This window comes from Myxocyprinus asiaticus, chromosome 9 (assembly GCF_019703515.2).
Source record: "Myxocyprinus asiaticus isolate MX2 ecotype Aquarium Trade chromosome 9, UBuf_Myxa_2, whole genome shotgun sequence".
Classification (NCBI taxonomy): domain Eukaryota; kingdom Metazoa; phylum Chordata; class Actinopteri; order Cypriniformes; family Catostomidae; genus Myxocyprinus; species Myxocyprinus asiaticus.
In genome coordinates this window covers 18276061-18296341 of record NC_059352.1, presented here as the reverse complement: position 1 = coordinate 18296341, position 20281 = coordinate 18276061, and the positions used below count along the sequence as shown (strand labels likewise).

The 20281-nt window shown below is 39.9% G+C and overlaps 1 pseudogene; it reads left to right on the top strand.

Annotated features, from left to right (window-relative positions):
* LOC127446417 (P protein-like) overlaps positions 1-20281 on the top strand; it is a 232729-nt pseudogene that overhangs the window by 87184 nt on the left and 125264 nt on the right.

The window sequence follows — 20281 nt, the reverse complement described above, 5'->3', positions numbered from 1 at the left end:
TTATTACCCCTGCCGCTTGACACCGGGCCATTTACGGGTGAAAATATATTATTGTGTTGCTGTCTTATGCCTCTTAATGGAATTTCTGGGAACATGTAATGTCTGTTGGGCAAATTATACATGACCGCACTAATAAACAAAACCACACACATTTGTAAGCAAACATTTTTCTGGCATAGAATGACAACCTTTTGCCAAAACACCTTGACACTATCTCCTCAAAAGTAAAACACCATGCCGCCCTGTCTTATACCTCACACTATTAATTATGTAGGAATGCTTCTTGCCAGCTCCAGTCACACTCTGCCAAAATTGTCTGCATCTCTCTCTCTCTCTTTCTATCACACACACACATACAGACACAATACACATGCAGAGAAACAGCCAAGTGGAAATCTTTTAATTTCAGTTAATATAAAACTGCAAACCTGTTACATATATTGTGTTCAAACTCTGAGGCCAACAACTTCTGTGTAACAGCAAACAGGACTGAGCAATATTACTTAAACAAGTACATCTCCATATTTTACAGCCATTTGACAATAAACACTCACTGAGCACTTTATAAGGAACATTATGGTCCTAATAAGTGCCTGACGTGGTCTTCTGCTGTTGTAGCCCATCTGCCTCAAGGTTCAACATGTTGTTCTTTATGAGATGCTATTCTGCTCACTACAATTGTAGAGAGTGGTTATCTGAGTTACCATAGCCTTTCTGTCAGCTCAAACCTGTCTGGCCATTCTCTGTTGATCTCACATCAACAAGGCGTTTCCGTTCGCAGAACTGCCGCTCACTGGATGTATTTTTTTTGGCAACATTCTGAGTAAACTCTAGAGACTGTGTGCCTGAAAATCTCAGGAGATCAGCAGTTACTGAAATACTCTAAGGGTGATGTGAACATTAACTGAAGCTCCTGGCCCGTATCTGCATGATTTTATGCATTGCACTGCTGTCACACAATTGGCTGATTAGATAACCGCATGAATAAGTAGGAGTACAGGTGTTCCTAATGAAGTGCTATATATTTGAGTATATATAAGTGAGTGTATATATTTATGCAAATTCTCTGAAATATATAAATATATATATTTAATCAGAGGAACAATCATTCCTCTAAAAAACCATTGTAACCAAGTAGATTCAAAATGTTTAAAGATGCTGTAAGTGATTTTAGCCGTTCTACTTCCAAGAGACTGAGCCATTGAATTAACCACACCCTCTCTTTCCAATACCCTGCACTCCTCAATCGGAAGGCTGCAGCCTCGTTAGGCTGGATATCTCGGCTGCCACGTCATCAAGCACCGTTGAAGGCCGTCTCAATTGTGAGGACCCTTGGAAGGCAGCCTCGTTTCGCAGCCTTCATTGCCATATTTTGGAGGTTGCATCAGTTGTATCCTTCGTGGCCTTCAGTCACCACAATCATTTGCACATGTCCCAAATTATTTTAAAAAAGTGTGAAAACAAGTCGCGTGACCGCGGAGGCGGAAACCTTTATGATGCAACTTGTTTTTTTCTCTCTATTCAAGTTTTTATTTGCATTTGCAGCAATGACAATATGTACAAAAATAAAAAATGCAAGTAGTTTAGACAATACAACAAATTAGAAGATACAAAGCACACACACACAAAAAAGAAATATAAAAATTAATAAAAGGACAATTACATGAATTTGAAAAGCTTTAAAAGTTTTATAGTTTTTACAAGTATAAGGTTTGTTTTTTTTCATATTTGAAAGGGTTTAAGTATAAATTCTTAAAACATTTTTAAATATACATTTTTGAGTGACTAGCTTTGTGAATAAAACAAAATTGCTAAAATAATTAAGAGATTAAGGACATATTTCTCGTTTTCTGATGTATATGGGTTTTCTAAACAAAGTAAAATATCACATGGGTCTAAGCATATGGTTTGCCATGCGCAATTACTAGAACATCTCTAGCGCTAAATGCTGAGGAGGAGTCTAGCCTACTGCCTCAGAAGGACTGGTCTAGGAAGGACACAGCCTAACTAGGCTGCAGCCTACTGTTTGAGAAGCACCCCAAATTGAGACCGACGGTTGTTAAAAACAACAGCAGTAAAATAGTGCCCTCAAATAACAACTGTTATGAACAACATGGCATAAAAATGGCAGTAAACCTCAATAATTAGCTGAAACTACAATACAATGAGAATGCGCAAAATTATTGACAGGTCGAACAGCGTTTGCTTTTTACAGAATCTAAAGCTGTCACAGAGACAGGTGAGATATCTCACGACACTTATTTCAGTAATGCTTTCAGGGATTAGGAAAAAATTTTGCTTACCTTTCCATGAAAAAATCACTTACAGCACCTTTAATACAATAAGTAAAATACAGTAAAAACTATTTTAAAATAAAGTTTTATAAACTTTATTAATAAGCTTAATAAAAACACAAATAAGAATACTTCAACATTGTAATACATGGAAAATATGAACTAAGACACACATCACTTGAACTTACCAACTCTTACACCATTTTTGCTACATTATAAATTAGAGACACTATTAAAACTTCTTAAATCTGTTATTCTTGCAAGTCACGAGACAAGGACAGATTGCAAAAAAGTCTAATGACACGCTCTTTAGGGAACTTGATGGCCAAATTTAAAGTGTATTAATGTCTTGTATATATTGTGTATAGCAAATTCATTGTGAAATATGCATTGATATATTACTACAGTTTTCTACATTACTCTGTTGCTGGCACAATGAAACAAAATCTGATGCATGTGATTATATATGACACTGGCTTGGGCTTTCTTCACAGAGCAGCAGCACAAGGACTTTCTTTTTATCGTTATACAACAGAGTCTACAATCACTCAGCTCTCCACCAAATTCTGACTCATGGAGAAACAAAATTTAAAGTTACATCCTGCCAATTGGACAAGGTCACAGGTGGCTGAATAATTTCTAGGTTTATAATGTGACCTCAGAGCATACAGTCTAGTGTAGTTCTGTCTTCAATGAGCCTTGTGTAATATAGGTTAGGGTACTTTGTGATGTATTTTTCCGTTTAATGGAGGAGATGGAACAGTTTGACACAGGTTTGTTTTCATTTTTGTTCGTAGATATTCGTTCTGTACTTAACACTTACAATACACACACACAATTATGTACAGTGTGTTTGGATAAACATTGAAACATACAATATGAATTAATAATTAAGTAATGAATAATCGATAACTGAATTTTATATCTCCAAAGTTGTTCTTAAGTAAAGTGATTAACATTGTAGATGCTGTCAATAATCTGTGCAAACATAGGCAAATGTTCATGTGCAAGAACCACACTTAAGTGGCAATACCTACGAATACTCATGACATCACATTGGTTTGAGTGTCTCTTTGTGTCTTGTCAGTTTGTCTTTTTATTTTTAGTTTTGTGTGTTTTAATTAGTGAATATGTGAGAGTATGCTTGTGTTTATGTAGGGTCAAAATGTGTGTCGGTAGGTACAGTATGTGTAAGTATCCAGCTAATGCCCTGACTGAGACATGAAGGATAAAATCGAGATCTTTCATCTCCAGCTCTGGATGCTGATTAAAGATGCCCTCTTTTGGACAAAAGTGTCCAGAGTGTTTAATTTGGACATTTATTTAAATGTTGCTTCGAGCAAATGACTGAACCCAAAATTATGTATTAATAAGTCCCCTTTCTGCTGGACAGAGTGGATTGTGAGGGAGGTTAATACGCTCGGTGACCTATATGAGAGTGGAGTGTTGAGATCCTTTGAAAATATATAGTTCAACATTTTGGGATTACCAGATCTCAATTCTTCAGGTACTTACAGTTGCGCCATCTACTCTGTACCACCTTTGGGAGTAGTACGCAGCCCCCTAAAGTGGCAGATACCCTTGTACTTGCTGCTTTTAGAAAAGGTCATGAATCTTCAGTGTATTATTCCTTATTGATCCAGAGTCTTAGGGGTGGGGCGTTAACATCTCTTAAGAGGTTATGGGAAAAAGATTTGAATTTGATATTGGAAGATGGGGTGTGGGGAAGGATTTTGAAAAATGTTAAGATCATGTCCAGAGATGCAAAGGTTCGCCTTATGCAATTCAAGATATTACACTGTTTCTACTGGACTCCCTCCAGATTATTTAAGCTTGGTCTAAAAGATACACCCACCTGCTGGCAATGCCAGTTAGAGGATGGAGATATAACCCATGCTTTCTGGTCTTGTCCTAGGATTTGGGAGTTTTGGTTGAGAGTCCAGAATTTTGTTTGCGAGGTTCTGGGCACTCAAATTCTGTTCTGTCCCAGACTTTGTGTGTTGGGTAATGGGCGGTTATTGATATAACCGATAAATATGTAAAAGGGTGGGTCCTCACCAGCGTGATGATCAGGAGAAAGATAATTCTGAGGGGATGGAAATCAGTGGGCACTCCCTCTTTTCATGAATGGTGCACTGAATTGGGCAAGGTAGCGTCATTTGAAGGGATGTCGTATAGACGGCTTGGCAGTTCAGATGCATATGATAAGAAATGGGGCAGGTATTTTGCCTTTTTAGAGGGTGCTCAGTGACGGGTATTATTATTTTTTTAATATTCTTAAGTGTTTCCTCTTGTCTGTTATTTATTTATTTATTTAATTTTTTTATTATTTGTATTTGTATGTGTGTATACTTTCATTTTGTGTTGGACCACTGGTTGTTTGTAGTGTAGGGGGTATATTCAGGGGGAGGGACATCTATTTTGATATAATTTGATTCTGTGTTTGTATGTTCTGTTTCTTTAATCCTGTTTTTGAATCAATAAAATGTTAATATTAAAAAAGATGCTCTCTTTGGAGCAAATCTACTATGCAGCTCTCCCTCCCTCCCTACCACATACTGCCATAGACAGTATGATTAAGACACAAACCCTGTGTGTGTTCCTTTGAAACACACAGAGAGAGAGAGAGAGCGGAAGGAGGGTGGGTGGCTATAAAAGTATAGGAGATCCATCTTTTTCTGACAGTCTATTTAAAAGACTACACGCCGCAGAACAACTATATGCTTAAAACTTCAATCTATTTGGAGCCATAAATTTTGTGTCATATAAACATCTTGTCAGCAAAACTGATCTCTAAGCCCCATCACACTTTTTGACAGAGATGGATGAATTAGCTTCTAAAGCACATTAAATTAGCTATTTTAATAGAATACTGCTTCATAAAGTGTGATTTAAAAAGAATCTCAAGGGTTGGTTAAAAGGCCATGCAAAGGTAAAGGGAGGACTGTGAAAGCATATTAAATAAATTAATGTATCAATCAATTTTTAAGCAATCTATCAATCAAGGAGCTCTAAAATAGTTAGCATTCCCCTTCATTCCACATCAGTAACCTTATTAAAGCCGTTTTATTCTACACAGAGAGGGTCTCCTCATGGGGGGCTGCCAATACTACTAGCTTAATTTAAATAATTGCCCTGTTATTGGACACTTTCACTCATGGATTATATTAATCATGGCTGACTGTGAATATTGAATTTCTACAAAGGTATCGGTAACTGAAAACATTTACGTTTGAAGATGCTGCATCCACGCCCCTAGGTGTCAGTGTAAGTACAAAAGACAAAAGACAAAAAATAAAAATGAATTTAAAACAAATTACTGAGTGACCCTATAAAGGGATAGTTTACCCAAAAATGAAAATTCTCATAATTTACTTACCCTCATGCCATCCCAGATGTGTATGACTTTTTTTCTTCAGCAAAACTCAAACAAAGATTTTTAGAAGAATATCTCAGCTCTGTAGGTCCACACAATGCAACTGAATGATGATTAGACCTTTGTAGCTCCAAAAAGACTCCAGTGGTTAAATCCATATATTTATAAGCGATATAGTAAGTATGGGTGAGAAACAGATACAAATGTAAGTCTTTTTTTTTACTCTAAATCTCCATTTTAATGTTCACTTTTACATCGGAAAGTCACATGTGGTGCATGTTTAGTTTCACTTTCACATCTGAAAGTGAAAGTTAATGTAGAGATTTAGAGTAAAAAAGGAATTGCAAAATTGCTTCTGAAGATATGGATTTAAATGGATCATGGATTTGAAGTCAAATGGATTACTTTTATGTTGTCTTTATGTGAATTTTGGAGCTACAAAGGTCTGATCACCATTCACTTGCATTGTACGGACCTACAGAGCTGAAATATACTTCTAAAAATCTTTATTTGTGTTCTGCTGTAGAAAGAAAGTCATACACATCTGGAAAGGCATGAGGGTAAGTAAATGATAAGAGAATTTTCAGTTTTGGGTGAACTATCCCTTTAAGCTAGTTAGTTTATAGTTTCACCTGATCTTAATTTCGCGTTCACATTCATCTGAGGAGGTAACCAATTCAATAATACTTGGCTCGATCGTTTTCCGGTACGATCAGTGTTGGATGGTACATCAACCTACTGCCATTCTTGATCACTTTATTATAGTTTTACATCTTACAAGTGTCTTGCTAAAAAGTTTGTATTTTTCGTAAAAAGTATTTAAAATAGTTAGATGCTTTGTCTGATGGTTCAGCATTAAACAATTTGGGTTGCACAACCCGAAAACTACCTATAGAATTTCCTTTTAAAAACGTAACCCCCCTTAAAAATAACTGAATATACAGTATTGTGCTAAAGTTTTAAACGAAAATGGATGCTGCTATTGATAATGTACTTTTTTAATTTGTTGGCCCATTTAAACATGCGCTAGATATATGTCTTTTCCCGTTTTGAAACCTCTTGCTGTAATAGGCTCAGTAACAATACATATCCTTGTGAATTTCACAGACCGAGGGACAACAAGGCAGCTGGACAATGTTTGAAAAGAAAGCGCACACCATTTCCTCAAGCAGCTCTGCATCTTCCTTTAACTCGACACAGTGCAGAAGCGCTATGATTTCATTTATTTGGGCAATGCTAACACGAGTCATGCCTCTGAACACAGTTGTAAACAGGAAACTTGGGATTTCAACTCAAAGGTATGATTTTTAATAGACAACTCAAAAGGGCTTTTCAGCAGTACACACTTTCGTTTAAACACAACAGTCTCTTTCAGACGGGTCTCTCTCTCCCTGTCTTGTCGCTGGTGTGATCCCTTTATACCACTTTCCCCACTGCTTGCTGCAATTAGAAACAGGTGTTAGACATTATCAGGCTCAGGTATGTGCACCCTTACCGCTTTCTCTCTCTCCGGACAAATGCTTGACCATGCCCCTGCTGCCACATATACCCACCGCCTGACTCAGGCCTGGGAGACATCTGGTTTGTCTACCACTCCCCCCCATTTCTGGAAAGGAAGTCATCCAGATAGGCAGCGGCAAAAGTAGAGTGCAGTCTGAGGATTTGGTCCATGAGGCACTGAAACGTAGCTGGGTCTCCAAACAAACCAAATGGAAATGTCACAAATTGGTGTAATCCAAATGGTGTGGAGAAGGCCGTTTTTTCGTGGGATATTGGCATTAAGGGGATCTGCCAATAACCCTTTGTCAAATCCAGTGTCGAATAAAAGGGAACGGTGCCCAACCGATCAAGCAACTCATCAACATGAGGCAATGGGTATGCATCAAATTTAGACACCACACTGACTTTCCTATATTCCACACAGAACTGTACAGACCCATCACTCTTAGGCACTAGAACAACAGGGCTGGACAAATCGCTGTGGGATTCCTCTATTACTCCCTTATCTAGCATTGCATCTAATTCTTCCCAAACTGTTTTTTTTTTGTGTTCGAGCAGTCGGTAGGGACGACTACGTACCAGTACCCTCGGTTCAGTCTCAATGTAGTGCTGGATGAGGTTTGTACGACCCGGCAGAGGAGAAAACACGTCTGCAAATTCTTTCTGCAACTCGGCAACCTCTGTGACTTGATACGTTGAGAGGTGGTCTCCACAAGTGACCGGGGCGACATGATTGTTTTTTGTGTTCACCTCCGGTCCGAGCTCTGCCCTCTCCAGAACTACAGTAGCCAATGTCACAGGGACCACCTCCCTCCATAATTTCAGAAGGTTGAGATGGTATATTTGACATGCACCCCTTCTGTCAGTTCGTTTTACCTCATAATCGAGATCCCCCACTCGTCGTGTGACCTCAAAGGGCCCTTGCCACTTGCTGAGTAATTTGGAGCTCGATGTGGGGAGTAATACGAGCACTTTATCTCCCGGTGCAAATTCCCATAGCTGAGTGCCCCTGTTATACAGTCGGCCCTGATGTTCCTGAGCTTGGAGCAAATTCTCTTGTGTTAGTTGTCCCAGGGTGTGGAGTTTTGCTCGAAGATCAAGAACGTACTGAATTTCGCTTTTTACTGTTTGAAGGTCCCTCCTCCCAAGTTTCCCATATGACGTCGAGCACGTTGCGCGGGTGCCACCCATACAGCAGCTCGAATGGGGAAAATCCTGTGGAGGCTTGTGGGACCTCTCGCACTGCAAATAATGGGTTCGAGCCATTTATCCCAATTTCTAGCATCCTCGTGTACGAACTTACGAATCATATTTTTCAGGGTTTTATTAAATCGCTCCACCAACCCATCTGTTTGTGGATGGTGTGAATCGATTTAATACCCAATAATTAGTAGAGTTCGCGGAGTATACGAGACATAAATGTCGTGCCTTGATAAGTAAGAATTTCTTTCGGAATCCCCACTCGGAAGATTATTTTGAAGAGTGCCTCCGCAACACTATGTGCCGAGATGTTGCACAGAGGCACTGCTTCCGGATACCGCATTGCATAGTCCACCAGATCTAGGACAAAGCGATGTCCACATGCTGTCCGCTCTAATGGCCCGACGAGGTCCATGCCAATTCTTTCGAAGGGGACTTCGATTAACAGAAAGGGGTGCAATGGCACTCTTGGGGTGGATGGTGGATTCACCAGCTGACAACCACCTGCGAACATCCCCTCAAATGCCCGGCCAATAGAAATGGGCCATTAGTCGGTTCAGTGTTTTTCTCTCCCCTAAGTGACCCGCCATCGGATTATAATGAGCTGACTGGAATAACATTTCCCGCCGGCTCTGCGGTATTAATAGTTGGGTTGTATCCTCTTTTGTTTGAGCGTCCTGCATCACTCGATACAACCGCTCTTTTATTATAGAAAAATAGGGATATGAAAGTGCGATGTTTGGTTGGAGTCACTGGCCATCAATAACTTTCACTTGGTCGAGGGCATGCCTAAGGGTTTTATCTCTTGACTGCTCTAGCGGGAAATTCCTTTCGGAAAACCCTCTAAGAACGGGAGGGGCTGAAGCCTCCCCCTCCCTCACATCACCCTGACGTGGAGCTGGTGAAGAAGGCCCTGGCTCCACCTCCCCTGCCAAAGCATCGCACACTTCACATCTAGCAGCTTTCTTGCAGGACCCATCCACACATATTCCCTTTAACACATTTTTAAACTCCTTGCCAATTAGTTCCCAGAATTAGTGGATGGGTGAGGCAGGAACAAACCGCCGCCTCCACTCTATGCTTTTTTCCCTGGAATTTGATTACGAGGGTCACTACAGAGTAGTTGTGAATATCCCCATGCACACACTTCATCTTCACACTTTTGTTTGTGCCCAAAGCCTTGTGTTGAACCAAACATTGGTAGATAGTGGTCTGGTTACAGCCCGTATCCACCAAGGCTTGATGAGTACTCCCCTTGACACTTACCGGTATTCTGTATGCTCCGGCTCAATTGGGGGCAGCCCGTGGAGTATCCAGGATCCGTACTACAGTTCCCAGCCCCATCATGGGGCATTGGTCCCAGAAGTGTCCTGGATCCCCTTAACTCCAGCAGGCTGGCCCAGGCGTCACACCCGCACCTGTGTCGGTGGGTACATCCACCTGAGGAGGAGAGCAATGAGGCAATGAGGTCCCCAGGGAACAAAACCCCATGAACAGGGAACCAGCTTTGGAGGCAGGATTCCACGTCTCTGGGGTACTGGGATGGGCTGTGGTGAGAGAGCAGACTGAGAGTGGGGGAGGGGGGGAGAGATCGGGGAAAACATAGGGTGAGGGGTGAGAGAATGGGAGGGCTCTTCTGCCCTCTGGTACACTGACAGATGGTCCTCCGCCAGTTGGACGGCCTCCTCCAGCGATGCCGGGCAGTGGCACTGGACCCACTCCACCTTTCCTTTTGGTAGCCGACAGATCAGCTGCTTCAGCACCACCTGGTCAATAATTCCCTCGATGTCGCGGTCCTCCACCAGCAGCCACTTCCCGGCATCCCGGAGCTGTTGGGTGAAGGCAAACAGTCGGTCGGCCCCCTCCAACTTCATCGAGTGTAAGAGCTGTCGGTACTGCTCCGGGCTGCGGCCGAACTGCTGCAAGATGGTCTTCCTCAGGTCATCGTAGACCAGGAGACTTGCCACCGGCAGTTGTTGTGCTGCGAGTTAGGCTTCCCCAGACAACAAGGGAGTGAGCCTGGCCGCCCACTGAGCACGCGGCCATCCCCAGATCTTGGCTGTCTGCTCAGAAAGATCCAGGAAGGCCTCTGGATCATCTTCGGGGGCATGGGGGCTGCTGTGTCCGGGGTCACGGTCGGGGCTTTCTCCTGGCTGAGGAGGCTCCAGATCACATGCTGGTCCTCTGCTTGAGCTCGGAGTATCTCATGAAAGTGGCGATCTTGGTCTTGGCGTAGCTCAAGCAGGGCCTGATGGTGGGTGTGATGCAAACCGGCAAGGGACTTGAGGACTTCCGCCAACTGTGAGGACTCCATGATGGCGTACTTCCTCCAACTTCCCGGGTTTCAGCACCAATGTAAAGAGGATCGATGGGTGGGAAAGGAGGAAACGGGAAACTTGGGATTTCAACTCAAAGGTATGATTTTTAATAGACAACTCAAAAGGGCTTTTCAGCAGTACACACGGGTCTCTCTCTCCCTGTCTCGTCGCTGGCGTGGTCCCTTTATACCACTCTTCCCACTGCTTGCTGCAATTAGAAACAGGTGTTAGACATTATCAGGCTCAGGTGTGTGCACCCTTACCTCTTTCTCTCTCTCTGGATGAATGCTCAACCATGCCCCCGATGCCACAACAGTATTTAAAACTGAAAACACAGCGAAAGGCATCAAAACGGGCAAAGACATCTATCTAGTGCATGTTTACATGGGCCAACAAATTAAAAAAGCACATTATGAACAGCAGCATCCATATTCCTGCCATCAAAATAGATAGAAAAAAACTCCCGTTGTTACACTTGACAATGAATGCCATATGAAACATATGTAACCTGGGGTATATATATTTAATTGTGGGATTTCATGTACTAGTCGACTCTCAAACATTATATGTTTCTTTCCTTGATTAAGATTTGCAAAACATTCTTTTAGAGTATTATACAACTATAAATCAACAGATCAAGTACCACAGCTGTCATCTGTCACCTTGTAAGATTTCATGCTTACTGATAGTGGCACCTGGTGGCCGAGGTGGGATCAAACGCTAATTGTTAGCTAGCTAGCAATAATAATAAAAAAACAATTTATTTTGTGTTGCCTCTTGAGGAGAAAAAACATTTTTGAGAGAAAAAAAAAACATTTATAGAGAGAGAGAAAGAAAAAAAATGTAAGAGAGAAATTATTTTTTAAGAGAGAAAAATTATTTTGTAGAGGTTTATATACAGTGGTGTGAAAAAGTGTTTGCCCCCTTCCTGATTTCTTATTTTTTTGTATGTTTGTCACACTTAAATGTTTCAGATCATCAAACAAGTTTAAATATTAGTCAAAGATAACACAAGTAAACACAAAATGCAGTTTTTAAATGAAGGTTGTTATTATTAAGGGAAAACAAAATCCAAACCTACACGGCCCTGTGTGAAAAAGTGATTGCCCCCTAAACCTAATAACTGGTTGGGCCACCCTTAGCAGCAACAACTGCAATCAAGCGTTTGCGATAACTTGCAATGAGTCTTTTACAGTGCTGTGGAGGAATTTTGGCCCACTCATCTTTGCAGAATTGTTGTAATTCAGCCACATTGGAGGGTTTTCGAGCATGAACTGCCTTTTTAAGGTCATGCCACAGCATCTCAATAGGATTCAGGTCAGGACTTTGACTAGGCCACTCCAAAGTCTTCATTTTGTTTTTCTTCAGCCATTCAGAGGTGGACTTGCTGGTGTGTTTTGGATCATTGTCCTGCTGCAGAACCCAAGTTCGTTTCAGCTTGAGGTCACGAACAGATGGCCGGACATTCTCCTTCAGGATTTTTTGGTAGACAGCAGAATTCATGGTTCCATTTATCACAGCAAGTCTTCCAGGTCCTGAAGCAGCAAAACAGCCCCAGACCATCACACTACCACCACCATATTTTACTGTTGGTATGATGTTCTTTTTCTGAAATGCGGTGTTACTTTTACGCCAGATGTAATGGGACACACACCTTCCAAAAAGTTCAACTTTTGTCTCGTCAGTCCACAGAGTATTTTCCCAAAAGTGTTGGGGGTCATCAAGATGTTTTCTGGCAAAAATGAGACGAGCCTTAATGTTCTTTTGCTCAGCAGTGGTTTTCATCTTGGAACTCTGCCATACAGGCCATTTTTGCCCAGTCTCTTTCTTATGGTGGTGTCATGAACACTGACCTTAACTGAGGCAAGTGAGGCCTGCAGTTCTTTGGATGTTGTTGTGGGGTCTTTTGTGACCTCTTGGATGAATCGTCACTGCGCTCTTGGGGTAATTTTGGTCGGCCGGCCACTCCTGGGAAGGTTCACCACTGTTCCATGTTTTTGCCATTTGTGGATAATGGCTCTCACTGTGGTTCTCTGGAGTCCCAAAGCTTTAGAAATGGCTTTATAACCTTTTACAGACTGATAGATCTCAATTACTTTCTTTCTCATTTGTTCCTGAATTTCTTTGGATCTCGGCATGATGTCTAGCTTTTGAAGATATTTTGGTCTACTTCACTTTGTCAGGCAGGTCCTATTTAGGTGATTTCTTGATTGAGAACAGGTGTGGCAGTAATCAGGCCTGGGTGTGGCTAGAGAAATTAAACTCAGGTGTGATAAACCACAGTTAAGTTATGTTTTAACAGGTGGGGCAAACACTTTTTCACACAGGGCCATGTAGGTTTGGATTTTGTTTTCCCTTAATAATAACAACCTTCATTTAAAAACTGAATTTTGTGTTTACTTGTGTTATCTTTGACTAATATTTAAACTTGTTAGATGATCTGAAACATTTAATTGTGACAAACATGCAAAAAAATAAGAAATCAGGAAGGGGGCAAACACTTTTTCACACCACTGTATATATATATATATATATATGTTTTTTTTTAGTAGGACATAGGCTCAGGAAGGCACTAGACACCTAAAAAAATAAAATTTCACCGTCTGAATTTTTTTTCAGGGTGTGGTTTAGGGACACTTGGACAATTTTTTACTTGTTTGTTGGCAGATAGGATGTTCTAAGCTTTTTGGAGATTTTGCCACAGTTCTTCTTTCTATTTAGGCTGTCTCATTTGCATGTAATCCCAGACAGACTCTATGTTCAGCAGGGGGCTCTGTGGAGGCATGCCACCTGTTGCAGGGCTCCCTGTTCTTCTATTCTATTCTGATCAATTTTATTTGCAAAAGGAATTTTTGGGAGTCTAACATTTTTATTTCCTGTTGACACACTAAAGCTGAAGATATAAATAACCATTTTAAGACAAAAGTTTTTGTGAAAAATCTTATGTGCCTAAGACTTTTGCACAGTACAGTATACATACATTCCATGAACTGTGACTGAAGTAGTCATTTTGTTAACATTAGAGGATACTTAACACGAAAGGTCACTCATCATCAAATGTGACTTAAATATTTCATGAGCAGTTCAATATTTGCCACCATGGTTTTTAATTTAATTATTTCTCACACTCTTCCACCGACGACAGCAAGGTGCCTGGTTTAAAGTGTTGGTTTTTTGACCTAGCTTTGAGAGCTGAAAACGCTCTGGGGTTTTAGTAAATTTTTGGCTCAGAGACATCGTCTTTGCCTGTCAAAACGGTTGTTGCACAGGATGAAGCAGCGGTAATCATGCTCAAGTTACATTTTCCACATCAAGGTCACTTCCTGCTGGATTACAACTGACAGTGAGAAGTTTGTAAAAAATCCATCAAATGCAATGTAGCCCACCTGCTATAAATTTACTACTTTATTAATATCATTTTGGCCAGAATATTCTATAATAAATATGCTTCTGTAGCGGATGCAAGGAGGAGAGCTGTGACGCTTGCCGTGTGTGAAATGCTGTACAAATTCATCCATTCTGTTCTACAGGGAGATATTTCATCTATTGTAATTATTGACATGGATGCAGTGGTTTGTGTTATCTCTGTGTTACACGGGCCAGATTTGTTTATATTTGAGAGGGCTCCTGTTTTGTGTCGACAGCATGCAGATGATGAATGAAGATACAACGTAGTTCTCATCTGAGCAACCCACACATGCTCACAAATGATGCACACATATAGTATAAAATTCAATACATGCCATTTCCTTATCTGGTGATTGCCTTGTGCATTTATTTGATATCTATTTAGCCGTGCCCTAAAGTCAGTCAAACATAATAACACTTTTATGGCACCATTAAAGCGATTCCCAGCAGGATTTCAGATTTTCATCTTTTCTGGTCTGCACACGTTTGTTTATGTGTGTGTTTGTGTGTGTGTGTGTGTGTGTGTGTGTGTGTTTGTGTAAGAACTCCAGAGTTCCTGATGCAATAGAGGTAGGAGTCAATGAAACTCTCAGCAGTCTGTGAACGAGTGTGAATGTTCCAAAACTTTGCTTAATTTAGTGCAAAAACACAGTGTGTATGTGTGAGGGGAAGTCTACATTTGAAGTGGTGTGATCAGCTTCTTTTGTCTCAGCTTAAAGCTGCTGTAAGTTATTTTTTTTAGTACCACACATAAAAGGTGCCTATGTCCTGAGAGATATCACTGAAATAGGTGTCTTAATATATATCACACCTGTCCCTGTGATAGCCCTAGGTTCTGTATGGTAAAAAAGAGTCAGTGTAGAAGCTTAACATCATTTAGCCAATTAGAAGTGCTTTTTACCTGACAATAATTTTATGTATTCAGTTTTGCTGACATGACTTTTGAGGCCAGGTTTTTGGACCGCAGGGAACCAAATGTAATAGTAAGAACTGCCCTGTGTTTGAAATTGTATACTGCCAGAGTATGTACAGTACTGCATTTGATGAAGAACACACTTCTCGGCCAGTAAAAAAATATGTTCTTTAGGTTTGCAAGTAGTATAAATATATTCTGGACATACTTTATTCGGGAACTTGGGCACTGTCCCGTGACCTGAATATATGACACATTCACGCAGTAAGTGTGGTTTGTTCGTTCTGTACACCTGCTGAACATTACCTTTTCAGCTGGAGTTGCACTTTCTGTCCCCTGCTGACCGAGACTCGTAAAAACATGAAGGAGCATATTCCTTATTATGGTCTGGGGCATGATTAATTGCGCAGTTTGTTTTTATGCGTTATACTTAATAGAAATTTTCGCACTGAATTACTGCGTTAAGTCGTCAGCACTAGTTTTTTTTTAATTCAGCGTTTTGAATGTAACGTCTCCTCAGCTCCTGAGGCATTATGGGAAAGTACAATCAAAAATCGAAATCTTGCCAGAAATGGTACTGTAGGTCATTCGGGTGTTTCACGCTTTCTCTATTATGAATACTGAGAATTCGGAAACCCTACTCCATTGGCATACTGTTTTTAGCGCACTATATCCTCCTGAGACCCAAATGTGACTGCAGTGTGCATTTTCCATTTCCCTTTTTGATTTGTAACTAGTAGCACCTAATAAACATGCAGATAATAATAATAATAATAATAATAATTTCTATAGTAGTTTTTCGAAAAATTTATATCAACATATGTGGACAGCGAGACATAGCTGTGAAATCTTAAATAATACCAAGCTATAGAAAGACAGATTTTTAAAAATCTAATTGTTTATGTTTCCAGGAGTGTTGGTTATTCATATTTTTGAGATGTACAGACATTATATCAGAAATTAGCATAAATAATTCTGATTAAAAGTAATGGCCACCATCATCCAATCACTGCCATCCATGTTAAAATAAATTTTTACATTATGAATCTATGTACTGATTACCATTGTCCTATGTCTGCCAAACATGTTGAGTAGTCCAAACATCATCTGCAGCCTGAAACTTACCTTTTGGTCGGCTATTTGGAGTGAATGCACTTAGCTGCATAGAGAGCTATAGGATGCTCCCTTTCTCCCTAGTTAGTGAATGACTTAACCTTAAGTGTGCTGTCTGTCTGCACTGGTCTCAGAACAATTCGAAATGCACCTTATTATCATTCTAACTCCATAAAAAGCCTTGGAAAGCAAAATTTTTCAGCTTTTGGATGAACCCATTGATTCTCAATGTGATACTGCACAGTAAAAATAGGATTTCTAATGAAAAAATGCTCTAAAGTACAGATTAGTGTACATTTAGCAGCGTGGCGTTTCGTGATAAATCGCTCAAATTTAAAATGTCATATCGGATCACACTAGAGACTCTAATCTTTGACTCAAACTGGTTTCAGTGTAAAAGCTTAATTAGGTTTCTTACCAGATGTAGTTTTGTTGCCGTTTCTCCCAAAGTCAAACACCGCTGTGATCGGCGCCATGTTGTTTTGTCACATGACTTGGTGTGTCAAATGTTTAACACTTCACTGACAGCACAGAGTCTTCTGAACTGACATCAGTCAGTTAAAATGAATTTAAATTATGCGTTGCGTATATCGAAGCCAAAATACAATGTCAACGCATGTGTACGAGGGGTCGCACAAGGATAAAGTAGGGAAGTATGCATATTCGGATGTAGCCCCGGTCACCGGTCACACGGTAAGTGTGTGCCTGTTTGTGTGACTCAACTCTATGTGCTGACTGTCTATGTACACACATGGCTGTAGTTAGGGGACAATATTGCCCCAATCTGTTTGTACCCCAAGTGAGTTAAATGTGACAGCCTCCCTTTTGGGACATTTGGGGATGTTCTCAATTGGAATAAAAATATTCATGAATAAATACATAAAATAAATTGCTTTTAGGGGAAGGGTTAGGTTGTGGTTTAGGATTGGTCTGTAGTGATTATAATTAGCATTATATAAAAACAATAGAAGTCTAAGTTATGTCCCCATTTAGATAGCTAATTAAACATGTGTGTGTCTATAGAAGTGGATTTAATTTTAGTGTAGTGAAGCTGGCACCTTCTCAGTAGCTGTAGCTTAATCTGTATATTAAGCTCCAATCAGCCTCTGGATCTTGATTGCCTGGGGAATATGAATGGAAGCTTTGCTATACAAATAGATGGATGACAGTGCATAATACAGCTTAATAAAAAGCACAGTGCTAGAAATGTACTTAACTAATCCACACAACCTTGTATTTATATTTGTGTGACATATATTTATAGATATTGCTATATATTTAATTAGATAGGACAGTAGAGAGAAAATGGAATGTGGTAGGAGAAAGATGGAGAATGGGATCGGGAAAGGCTTTCTGGGCCATTTTTACCAGTTTTTATTGATAGATGCAGTCAGAGAAATCAAGAGGTGTGAGAGATGGGACAGGGATGGGAACATGACCAAGGCCAGGCTCAAACCCAGATCTCCCATTAGCATGACAGCTCAGTATGTTGGAGCTCCAACGATTTTCAGTAAAATAATCCCTGTATTGTTTTAGCCACATTTTAAACTGAATTAATCAGTGCTCTAACAACCCAGCTCCAGCAGTGGCCATATATCAAATCAAATCAAATCAAATCACTTTTATTGTCACACAACCATACACACAAGTGCAATAGTGTGTGAAATTCTTGGGTGCAGTTCCGAGCAACATAGCAGTCATGACAGTGATGAGACATATACCAATTTACAATAAACATCAGATTTACACAACACGATTTAAAATCTAATATACACATAATTACACACAACATAATATACAAATAATAACATACAATGTACAGTATACAATACACACAATATAGAATACACATTATACAATAAAAAATAGTATATATAGTATATATAAAATGTACTTTACTATAGTAAAGTACTATAGTATAAATAGATATACATTTTCCTGTGGCGTTGTTGCCCACAGCAACTACTGTTGTCAATCCTGTGTTTCTGAGGCAACAGTCAATCACAACACAAATCTTGCATTCGTGGCCTCTTTGTTTATTTGTTTGTTGTTCTCTGTTTGTTTGGTCTGTGAGGGTCGAAAGGCCCCCCCTCCCTTGGTCTCGACAGGATCTCAGCAGCAGGCATGTTGCTGTTTGGTCAATCAGCCATCCATCTGTGGAGCTCTCTGAGGATCAGACATTAGCGCCAGTGCAGAAAAAGTGTTTCAGGGTCGCTGATGAGATGTCTCCTACAGCCGGTGCCTCTTGCTCTGGCAACGGGTTGGCTGTCAGTCAAGCTCACCGAAATCTCAGCTGCCAATCAGCACTCCCCGGGCCCCAGGCATCCAATGGCCCCTGACTGCTCACTAATCAGCTATCACCAACAGTGAAGCTCTCTCATTCTCTGTTCTCTTCCACTTCTATTGCTTTTTTTAATGAATTTTCATGGCAGCTGAAAGTCAAGTCAAGTCATTTTTATTTGTATAGCACTTTTCACAACACACATAATTTCAAAGCAGCTTTACAGAAAATTATGCTTCAACAGAAAAAGCTGTAATATAGTAATGTCTTCGAGTCATAATATTGCAGTTAAAAAAAAAAGGCATGATTGTAAATTGTGCCTCAAAATAAATAATAGAAAATTATTATATTTATATTTAGACCCCCCAGTGAGCAAGCTTAAAGCAGCTGTGGCAAGGACACAAAACTCCATAAGATGTTAAAGGAGAAAAATAACCTTCGGGGAAACCAGGCTCACTATGGGGGCTAGTTCCCCTCTGGCTAAACAGCATGAATATAATGCCAATATTAGTTATTTATGTGTAGTACAAGACAAGATTTAAAATTAGGAAACTAAGTGTTAGGGGCCAATGTTTAAACAAAAAGATATTGTATTAACTGTAAGATTAATGACTAAAGTCTTAGAATTTACATTCTTAATTAACTGCGGAAGTGCAAAAAGATGTATTGTCTATTGTTATTTCGCTAATGAAGGCTACAATTAATTTATTATCTACGTATTCCATCCTTTGACCAAGGTGATGCAGGCAGAGGTCAGTAAGGTGCATATAAGGTGCAGTTTGACTGTAAGCTTGTGGCAGATTATATAATATGAGACACTGTCTTCAGAGGTGCTACTGCAGACGGTTAAGTAAAGGAATTAATAAAGTCATTACTACGGTGCTGCGATGGAATATCTGGTTCATTCTAAGCTTTATTCCTTACTAATTTGTCTACAATACTAAATAAACACCTAGGAATATTGTGGATATTTTCTATGAGTTTGCAAAAATATGCAGACCTGGCAGCATTTAGAGCCTTTCTGCAGCTAAAGACACTATCATTCCATGCACCACGAAAGGCCTCTAATTTGTACTCTTCCACTTGCCCTCCATTTTTCGAGCTGCTCTCTTTTGAACATGAGTATGCTCATTGTACCATGGTGTGGGGCTTTTCTCTTTCATTTTCTTTAATCGAAGGGGGGCGACACTATCAAGAGTGCTAGAGAAGACTGTAGCTATATTTTCTGTGATTATGTCAAGTTCTTCTAAATTTTTGGGTTTACTGAGTATTTGAGACAAATCTGGAAGGTTATTAGTGAAGCTATCTTTAGTTGTTGAAAGAATAGTTCTACCCAATCGGTAACGTGGCGTAGATTGAGTGACCTTTGCTAAACGCAGCATACAAGAGACGAGGTAATGATCTGACATGTCATCGATCTGCAGCAGAATTGCTATATTATCAACATCAATTCCATATAACAGAATTAAATCTAGCGTGTGATTATGGCGATGAGTTGATCCTGTCACATTTTGTCTGACCCCAAAAGAGTTGAGAATATTGATAAATGCTAATCCCAGTGTATCATTTTCTTTATTTATGTGAATGTTGAAGTCACCAACATTTAAAGCTCTATCCATAGTAACTACTAGATCTGACAGAAAATCAGCAAATTCTCTAAGGAAATCAGAATATGGCCCTGGTGGTCTATATACTGTAGCAAGAACAAAAGATGACAGAGATTTTTTTTTTTTTTTATATCTGACGATGTCACATTAAGCATCGTCAGTTCAAAAGAATTGAACTTATATCCTGACCTCTGAGTAACACCCAAAACATCACTGTGAATTTTAGCAACACCTCCTCCTTAACATTTCAGACGATGCTCATGTTTATAAC